The sequence below is a fragment of the Arachis ipaensis genome, chromosome B9 (genome assembly GCF_059453495.1).
Source record: "Arachis ipaensis isolate K30076 ecotype BB chromosome B9, ASM5945349v1, whole genome shotgun sequence".
Taxonomy (NCBI): Eukaryota; Viridiplantae; Streptophyta; class Magnoliopsida; order Fabales; family Fabaceae; genus Arachis; species Arachis ipaensis.
The window spans coordinates 27,692,456-27,703,491 of NC_142444.1; the positions used below are offsets into that span (position 1 = coordinate 27,692,456).

At 35.8% G+C, this 11,036-nt stretch overlaps 1 non-coding gene across 1 annotated transcript; it reads left to right on the forward strand.

The window, feature by feature from the left end:
• The first annotated feature begins 254 nt into the window (after positions 1 to 254).
• Positions 255 to 362, forward strand: LOC148544102 (small nucleolar RNA R71). The gene has a single exon (XR_015901344.1). It is a non-coding gene; the product is annotated as a small nucleolar RNA R71 (small nucleolar RNA).
• Positions 363 to 11,036: the final 10,674 nt, after the last annotated feature.

Sequence of the window (11,036 nt, forward strand, 5' to 3'; positions counted from 1 at the left end):
AATATTTTGTTCTGAGCCAATATGGCATTCAGAGTATCTATCTCAATAACTCATTTCTTCTGAGTTGTCCCATTATTCACAGGATTTCTTTCAGAAGTGTACATGAATTGGTTATTTGCAACCATTTTAATGAGTTCCTGAGCTTCTTCAGGCGTCTTCTTCAGATGAAGAGATCCACCTGCAGAGTTGTCCAATGACATCTTGGACAGTTCAGATAGACCATCATAGAATATGCATATGATGCTCCATTCTGAAAGCATACCAGAAGGACACCTTCTGATCAATTGCTTGTATCTTTCCCAAGCTTCATAGAGGGATTCGTCTTCCTTCTGTCTGAAAGTTTTGACTTCCACTCTAAGCTTACTCAATTTTTGAGGTGGAAAGAACTTTGCCAAGAAGGCATTGACCAGCTTTTTCCAAGAGTTCAGGCTGTCCTTAGGTTGTGAGCCCAACCATATCCTAGCTCTGTCTCTTACAGCAAAAGGGAAAAGCATAAGTCTGTAAATCTCAGGGTCAACCCCATGAGTCTTAATAGTGTCACAGATTTGCAAGAACTCAGCTAAAAATTGATGCGGATCTTCCAAAGGAAGTCCATGATACTTGCAATTCTGCTGCATTAGAGAAACTAATTGAGGCTTAAGCTCAAAGTTGTTTGCTCCAATTGCAGGAATAGAGATGTTCCTTCCACAGAAGTCAGAAGAGGGTGCAATAAAGTCACCAAGCATCTTCCTTACATCTCCACCATTGTTATTGGGTTCGGCCATGTCTCCTTCTTTTTCAAAAATTACTGTCAGGTCCTCTCTAGAGGGTTGTGCTTTAGCTTCTCTTAGTTTCCTCATAAGAGTCCTTTCAGGTTCAGGATCAGCTTCAATAAGAATGTCTTTATCCCTGTTCCTGCTCATATAAAAAAGAAGAGAACAGAAAAGAAGAGGAATCCTCTATGTCACAGTATAGAGATTCCTTTATGTAAGTGGACAAAGAGAAGAATAGAAAAAGGAGAAGAGAGAAATTCGAACACAGAGAAGAAGAGGGGGGTTTTCGAAAATAATTAAAAAGAAAAAGGAAAATATTTTTGTTTTTATTTAAATTATTGGTTATAATTCGAAAATTAAAAAGAGAAATAAAATAAAATAAAATTTTAAAACAATTAGTTAATTAAAAAGAATTTTGAAAAAGTGTTAGTGATTTTCGAAAATTGGAGAGAGAGAAATAGTTAGGTGGTTTTGAAAAAGATAAGAATTTTTTAAAAATCAAACAAAAAGTTAAGTAGTTAATTGAAAAAGATTTAAAAATCAATTTTGAAAAGATAAGAGGTTAGGAAAGATTTTGAAATTAAGTTTTGAAAAAGACATGATTGAAATTTATTTTGAAAAAGATTTGAAAAAGAAATTTAAAAATATTTGATTTTTGAAATTAAAGTTGATTACTTTGACTAACAAGAAATTATAAGATATGATTTTAAAATTCAAAGATTGAACCTTTTTTAATAGGCAAGTAACAACTTGAAAATTTTTTTAATTAAAACCTTAAATGTTAGTGAGATTTTCGAAAATATGAAGTAAGAATAAGAAAAAGATTTTGAAAATCAATAAAAAAAATTCGAAAATATGTTAAAATAAATGAAAAAGATTTTATTTTTGAAAAAGATTTGAAAAGATAGAATTTTGAAATTTGAAATATATGAGTAAAATAAGGAAAGATATATTTTTTATTTTTGGATTTTTAGTAAAAGAGAGAAAAACACCAAATTGAATCAAAACATAGAAATTATGAATCAAAACAACTAATGCATGCAAGAATACTTTGAATGTCAAGATGAACACCAAGAACACTTTGAAGATCAAGATGAACATCAAGACTTATTTTTGAAAATTTTTAAGAAAAGAAAAATATACAAGACACCAAACTTAGAAATTTTCAAACTTTAGACACTAACAAATTGAAAATGCATATGAAAAATAAGAAAAGACAAAACATAAAAATGCAAAGATCAAACAAAGAAGATCATCAAGAACAACTTGAAGATCATGAAGAACACCATGCATGAGTTTTCGAAAAATTTTTTATGAAAATTAAAAAGATGCAATTGACACCAAACTTACAAATTGACACTAGACTCAAACAAGAAAGACAAAATTATTTTTTTGGTTTTATGATTTTATAAATTTTTTTTTGGATTTTTCGAAAATTATTTGGAAAAAGAAAAATAAGGATTTCAAAATTTTTAATAAGAATTCCAGGAATCATGCAATGTTAGTCTAAAGCTTCAGTCTAAAAAAATTAGACATGGCTAGCCAAACTTCAGCAGGACATTACATACAACAGCCAATTTGATGGGAATCAACTAGCTGCTGTGATGATAAAAGCATCATTTGAAACTCTAGAATTCATTCTTAAAAATTCTGAAGAACAAATATAAATTATATTATTATTATTATTATTATTATTATTATTATTATTATTATTATTATTATTATTATTATTATTATTATTATTATTATTATTATTATTATTTTCGAAAATAAAAGTAAAAGCAAAAAGCTTAAAATTAAAATAAAATTACCTAATCTGAGCAACAAGATGAACCGTCAGTTGTCCAAACTCGAACAATCCCCGGCAACGGCGCCAAAAACTTGGTGCACGAAATTGTGATCTCAACTGCGCCAACAACTTGGTACGCACGATTGTAATCTCAATTATTCTTCACAACTCCGCACAACTCCGCACAACTAACCAGCAAGTGCACTGGGTCGTCCAAGTAATAAACCTAACGTGAGTAAGGGTCGATCCCACGGAGATTGTTGGCTTGAAGCAAGCTATGGTCATCTTGTAAATCTCAGTCAGGCAGATTCAAATGGTTATGAGGTTTTGATAATTTAAAGATAACTAAAATATATAAAATAAGATAGAGAGACTTATGTAATTCATTGGTGAGAATTTCAGATAAGCGTATGGAGATGCTTTGCTCCTTCTGAATCTCTGCTTTTCTACTGCCTTCATTCAATCATTCATACTCCTTTCCATGGCAAGCTGTACGTTGGGGGATCACCGTTGTCAATGGCTACCGTCCGTCCTCTTAGGGAAAATGGTCCAAGTGCGCTGTCACCGCACGGCTAATCATCTGTCGGTTCTCGATCATGTTGGAATAGGATCCATTGATCCTTTTGCGTCTGTCACTACGCCCAACACTCGCGAGTTTGAAGCTCGTAACAGTCATCCCTTCCCAGATCCTACTCGAAATACCACAGACAAGGTTTAGACTTTCCGGACCTCAGGAATGGCCGCCAATTATTCTAGCCTATACCACGAAGACTCTGATCGTGAACCAGGAGGCTAAGAGATACACACTTAAGCTATTGCAGATAGAACGGAAGTGGTTGTCAGGCACGCGTTCATAGGCGAGAATGATGATGAGTGTCACGGATCATCACATTCAACAGGTTGAAGTGCGAGTGAATATCTTAGAATAAGAATAAGCTTGAGTTGAATGGAAAAAACAATAGTACTTTGCATTAATTCATGAAGAACAGCAGAGCTCCACACCTTAATCTATGGGGTGTAGAAACTCCACCGTTGAAAATACATAAGTGATAATGGTGTTCATTGGCTTCGGCCCCAGAGGGGGAACCAGAATGACCAAGACCCCTAATACACTAGTAAAAAGTCCTATTTATACTAAACTAGTTACTAGGGTTTACAGAGATAAGTAAATGATGTAGAAATCCACTTCCGGGGCCCACTTGGTGTGTGCTTGGACTGAGCATTGAGCTTTACACGTGTAGAGACTTCTCTTGGAGTTAAACGCCAGGTTGCAGCCTGTTTGTGGTGTTTAACTCTGGTTTGTAACCTATTTCTGGCGTTTAACTTCAGAATAGGGCAGGAAGTTGGCGTTTGAACGCCAGTTTGCATCGTCAAAACTCGGGTAAAATATGAACTATTATATATTGCTGGAAAGCCCTGGATGTCTACTTTCCAACGCAATTAAGAGCGCGCCAATTGAGTTTCTATAGCTCCAGAAAATCCATTTTGCATGCAGGGAGGTCAGAATCCAACAGCATCTGCAGTCCTTTTTCAGCCTCTGAATAAGATTTTTGCTCAGGTCCCTCAATTTCAGCCAGAAAATACTTGAAATCATATAAAAACACACAAACTCATAGTAAAGTCCAAAAATCTGAATTTTTCTTGAAAACTAATAAAAACATAGTAAAAACTAACTAAATTATACTAAAAACTACTTAAAAACAATGCCAAAAAGCGTATAAATTATCTGCTCATCATGTATCAAGCCACTACTTGGCTCTATCCCATAGACCAAACAGAAAGAGGAGAAACTTATAAACGTCAGGCTGAACACTATTGGTCTTCACAATATCACAGATCTGCAGGAAATTAGAAATAAACAGATTTGGATCTTCCTCCGGGAGTCCACGTAACTGGAAATTTTGTTACACCAGAGAAATCAAGTGAGGCTTCAACTCAAAGTTGTTAGCAGCCACAGGGGGTACAACTATGCTATTCCCATAGAAATTAGGACTAGGAGCAGTGTATGAACCAAGTGTCCTTCTGGGTTGCTCATGAATATTAGGACCATGAAGAGCATTTGGATTAACAAGATTGTTATTGTTGGGATCCATAGTGATCTCTTCAACTTCCTTGTCAAAATGATCCTTGAGATTCTCACCGGCTTTCTAAACTCTAGCCTGCTGTAAACGCCTTCTCAAGGTCCTCTCAATTTCGGGATCAAAGTCTTGAAGAGGTTTTTTGTTCTTTTTCCTGCTCATAAACAACAGAAAACAAAGAAAGAGTGGGAATCTGTAGTCAGAGTGAAGAGAATTTCCAGTGAGGTAACCTGTGTAAAAGAAACAAAATGAATAAGTGAATAAATCAAACAGAAAATTCAAACAACTAATAAGCAAAAATAGGACACAAAATTTTGAACTCAATAAGTAAAACTACTAGGAAAAATAAAACAACTAATGGAACACCCAACTTAATTTCAGGAATTAAGAGAAAAATTTCAAATAAAATAAAACTAAATTTTTGAAAATTTAAAGAACAAAATAAATAAGAAATAAAAACTAAGAACATCTAATCTAAGCAATCAGATAATGGTTAGTTGTCAATCAAAGTCAATCCCTGACAACGGCGCCAAAAACTTGGTCGCGGATTTTCGAATATCTACAAACTAACCGGCAAGTGCACTGGGTCGTACCAAGTAATACCTTAGGAGAGTGAGGATCGATCCCACGAGGATTAATGGACTAAGCAACAATAGTCGAATGAATCACTTATTCAGGCAAGCAGAAAGTGGTGTTTTGAGGATTTTGAATCGCATTAAACATAAATTCAGAGAGTAGAAAAACGAACAGTGGAATTGGTGTAAAATATATGAGAGAAAGCAGTTAAGGTTTTGGAGTTATTTATTCTTCCGGATTAAGTTTTTTTTACTAACTATTTTAATCATACAAGATTCATTTCATGAAAAACTGTAATTGACTAAACCCTAATTCCTTAGTGGTCTAGTCTCCTCTAACCTAATCAACCGCCAATGTCTTGGTCACTTAATATAGATTAGAGGGTTAGGTTCAGTTCTAGTTTATCAGCCACAAAAACCCTAATTACCCAAATATAAGAGGATTATATGTCATGTATCCTGTTAAGTTCAAGTAATTAGTAATTTAGGAGGATTTTACTTTCAAAATAGTGTTCAAGCGAGATAACTCTTCCAAGAATCACAAGAATGCATATAGAATATGGGTTATTCTTCCGATCTACCCAGATTCATAAGATGAAGAACGAAAGTAATCCTTGAAACTGAATCAATACATTAATTAAAATAGAATAATAATAGTCTTAATCCATAGAGATAAACAGAGCTCATAACCTTAACCAGGAGGTTTAGTGGCTCATGACTTAGAGAGAAAACTAGGGTTCAGAAGTTGTGAAAGTGCCGAAGAGAGAAGACTGATGAGCCTCGAAAGGCTGAATCTTTTCCCTTTTATATATAACCTAATTAGATTTGAAACTAAAATAAAATAATAAATTCTAAACCTAAAATATTTTGTTTGTAAATAAAAATAACCAAAATAAAATAAAATAAGATAAATATGACCCAAATCTAACTAATGAAGCTCTTTTCTTAAATTTGGATCCTGGTGCGTGGAATTAAACTTCGCACAATTGAACCAGTAAGTGCACTGGGTCATCCAAGTAATACCTGAGTGAGTCAGGATCGATCCCACGAGGATTGTGATTTGAAGCAACCTATAGTTATCTTGTAGATTTTAGTCAGGCAGATAGAAAAGTTTTTTGTTTGTTTAAAGCACATAAAAGTAAAATAAAGATAACGTTACTCAATTGAAGGTGAATGCAATGATAAGAAGATAATTAAGACTTCAGAGATGCTTTGCTCTTCTGGATCAATTCGGTTTTACTGTCTCCTCCAACTGTGAATGACTTCTTCTATGGCAGGCTGTATGTGATCAACGCCTTTCTTGAGAGGTCGCCGATTCTCCTCCAGTGCTGAACCCCAGGGTTAGTGCGGATCCAGTCTGATTGAGGGTGAAGTTCCTGCAGTTTATTCTCCTTAGTGATCCTACTCAAAACACCACAGACAAGGTCGAATCTTCTAGATTAGAGAATGATACGCCTTTGGTTCTAGCCTCTACCACAAAGACTCTAATCTCCCCATATCTCGGCTGAACTGGTGTCTCGAGAAGTCCCCAACGAAGTCGTAGATTAGCCATCTAAGAGATGTATAATCAAGCTAGTGGTTCATCATTATCTGATGAAAGACTCACCTTGAACCCATGTAGAATGTAACCTTGTGCCGGTTCAACGCATTCATAATGACGAAGAACAAAGATACATCTTAGAAGAGAGAATCAAACACGGATTGAAGATAGAACAGTAATGCTTTTATTAATCCATAAAACTCAGCAGAGCTCCTCCCCTCAACCTAGGAGATTTAGAGACTCATACTAATAGAAAATAGAATGTAAAACGTGTAAAGTGTCAAAAGGTTCTCTCAAAAGTATGAAAGTTTTCAAATAAATACTAGACTAATAACTAATTATTACATAAGAAGGGTAAAACAGTCTTTTAGTGCGAAAATCCACTTCTGGAGCCCACTTGGTGGGTATTTGGGCTGAGCAAAAGAGTAAGCCACGTGCTAGGAGGGTCCTATGGCGTTGACCGCTGGCTAGGGGCACCTTCTTGGACATTGGACGCTGGTTACTCCTCCCTTGGGCGTTGGGCGCCAGAATAGGGCAGATGGCTGGCGTTGAACGCCAGTTTTGGGCCTTCAATTCTGAAGCAAAGTATAAACTGTTATACATTGCTGAAAAGCCCTAGATGTTAGCTTTCTATAACCATTGAGAATGCTCCATTTGGATTTCTGTAGCTCCAAAAAATCTCTTTTGAGTGCAAGGAGGTCAGATCTTGACAGCATCTGCAGCACTTTCTCTGCCTCTGAATCAGACTTTTTCTCCAGCTCCTCAATTTCAGCCAGAAAATACCTGAAATTGCATAAAAACACACAAACTCAAAGTAGAATCCAAAAATGTGAATTTTACACTAAAACCTATGAAAACATAATGAAACTTAAACAAAACATGCTAAAAAATATATGAAAATGATAGCAAAAAGCGTATAAAATATCCGCTCATCAGATCCGCGCTACTGGCGTTTAGCGCCCCTGGAGGCTGTAAACTTCTAGTTGTTGTTGCCTTCCTGCGGCGTTTAGCTCCCCCATGAGGCAGTGGTTTGGGCACTAGTTACGAGGTACTTGGCGCTAAACGCCGACATTGGTGATTAGCGCCATGATACTAGAAGAAAATTATAAACTATTATATATCGTTAGAAAGCTCTGGAAGTTGGCTTTCTAATGCCACTAAAATTGTATCAATTGGACCTCTGTAGCTCAATTTATGCTTGTTGGAGTGCGAGGATATCAGGGTTCATAACGTCCACTTTCTTCCTTTTTCTTCTGCATTAACTCTGTCAAACTCGTCCGAATCTTTCCTGAAATTAATAAAACCACAATGTGCCTCAAAGTAACATCCAAATAGGCTTCAAACACTAAAATATAAATAAAACTCAATAAATTCATATCTAAAATAATAAGAAAATATAGAAAAGATGCTCATACATCACTTACTAGCAAGTCATAGTTCTTCTCCAACTAGAAGACATTGGAATGGAATCAAACAAATCTTTCAATATCTTCATGAAACGGTTGACATGGGATTTTTTATCCATATGGATCAAAGTCACAACTAGTTGGCTATGCAGATGCAAGATACTTGTCTTATCTACACAAAGGGAGATCTCAAAAAGGATACCTGTTCACATATGGTGGATATAGCTATATCATGGAGGTCCACGAAACAGACGATAGCAGCAACATCCTCTAATCATACTGAAATACTAGCGATACATGAAGCAAGTCGCTTGTGTTTTTGGCTCAATAGTTTGATTCAATGTATTCTGTTATCATATGGACTGATTGATCATAAGATAGCTCCAACTGTTCTGTTTGAAGATAATACAGCATGCATTGCGCAACTTAAAGGCGGATAAATCAAAGGTGATAGAACAAATCATATTTCTACTAAATTCTTCTTCACTCATGACCTTCAAAATCAAGGAACAATTGATATCCAACAGATCCGCTCAAGTAATAATCTGACAGATTTATTTACAAAGTCGCTTCTAAAATCCTCCGTTGAAAGATTGGTACATCAGATTGGGATGCGCTGATTTCAAGATATAAAATAATGTCGGCAAGAGGGAGAGACTGAACTCTTTTTTATTTAGTCAGATTTTTCTCTCTATTGGATTTTTCTTAACAAGGGTTTTAATGAGACAGTCTCCATCACAGATGATATTGTATTCTTTTTCTTTCACTAAAGTTTTTTCTCATTGAGTTTTTCTTTAGTAAGGTTTTAATGAGGCATAATCCTAAATAGACATCCAAGAAGGAGTGTTGTGATATACATGGGTAGATGCCCATTTAATTAATTGTGACTTTCTTCACAATTCTGGACAACTAACTTTTTCAATATAAAAATTAAACTTATCAAGATAAGATCAAATTTAATTACGTTTGAAAATATAGCTTTTGTGGACATATAAATAGAAGCGTGATATGAAACAAATGACACAATCAATAACAACAATTCTTTATCTCTCTTTATACGGTCAATATAAACACTCTTCTCTCTCTTTTATATATACGTTGTTACGTATATTAGTAATATATTAGTAATATATATATAAATCATTTCTATTATATTGAGTTATTAATTACGGTGAATATTAGAATTATTTATTTACACCTCTCTATTTTATATTTTTTTCTTTATTTGTTTATTTTACAACAAAACATAATTTGTTTTTTTCTCATTTGCACCTAAATAATTTTCAAAATTGTAATTTTAATTTTGAGTATATACCTATTTTGGTCCTCAAAGAATTTCAGACCAGACATTTTAGTCCCTAACTAAAATTAATTACTCAATTAGTCCCTAACAATTAATTCCGTCAGACACTTAGGTCCTTTGCTCCGTCAACTCTAACGGAGGACAAAATAGTCCCTGACAACTCTAACAGAGGACAAAATGGTCCCTGGCAACTCTAACAGAGGACAAAATGATCCTTGGCCTCCTCTGTTTGTAAACGACACCGTTCTCCCCCAATTTCCATAATATCTCGTATAACCTTAACATTCATACTTTCCTTCTTCACCTTCATAGTCTTCTTCTCCATCTTCTCCTTTCTCCTCTTCAACTCCAAGATCAAGTTATGGTGTAACTGCCACGCGTGTCACACCTACCTCAACATGTCATGGACCACACACTTTCCAAATATCTGTGACTAGTATACCCACCTCCTCCCCACTTCGCCCACCAAAAGCATACACCTCCACATCCTCGATAACAGCATCACTTCCAACCCCGACAACGTCCACCACATCCTCAAGATCAAATTCTACAACTACCCTAAAGGCACGTCTTTCTCCACTATCTGCCAAGCAATATAGATTGTTGGACACTAGGACATCACGAGAAGATTCTCCTTCAACATCATATGTAAATTCTCATTTAGAATGGACCCCAAGTGCTTCATTCCTTCTCTTCCCAGGTCCAAGCTGGTAGACAGCTTCAACCTTGCATCCAAGCTATCAGTATAGCAAGCAATGTCAAGGTCACCGCTCATATAGAAACTGAAGCGATTACTGAACATTAATTCGGAGAAGAAGATAAAGGAAGCGATCGGAGTGGTGGACAATGTGGCCATGGAAATAATAGGACAGAGGAGGAGGAAGATGGCGATGACAACAATGGGTCTTAACAAATCAAACTTGCTGTATAGATTCATGGGATCCATCGAAGACGATAAGTACTTGAGAGAAATAGTCATTAGTTTCTTGAGTATGAATTGGTTGAAAACAAGTTGAGGATTTTTCTTCTTTTGAACATTGAAGTTGAGAATATGCACATGTAACTTGAAGTTGCAATGTTAGACTGTTAGGGTTATGCGAGATATGATGGAAATTGGAAGAGAACAGTGTTGTTTCTACACAGAGGTTGCCAGGGACCATTTTGTCCTCTGTTAGAGTTATCAAGGACCATTTTGTCCTCCGTTAGAATTGAGAGAGCAAAGGACCTAAATGACTGATGGAATTAATTGTTAGGGACCAATCAAGTAATTAATTTTTGTTGGGGACTAAAGTGTCTGGTCTGAAATTCTTTGAGGACCAAAATAGGTATATACTCTTTAATTTTTAACCTTTACCATAAGCCCTCTTCTGCCCTCTCCCTCGACAACTGTTGCTTTCCACACTCTGCTTCTGCCCCTCCTTTCCTCCGCTCTAAGGTTGTGAAAACCGATTCGAACCGGCTGGTCGAACCGAGAACCGATAGAAATTCCGGTTTGAATCAATGCCAAAACCGCAAGATTAGAAAGCTACCGTTGGATCGCCAAATCGGCCGGGAACCGGTCGGTCGAACCGAACCGTAAACCGGCTAGTTTTT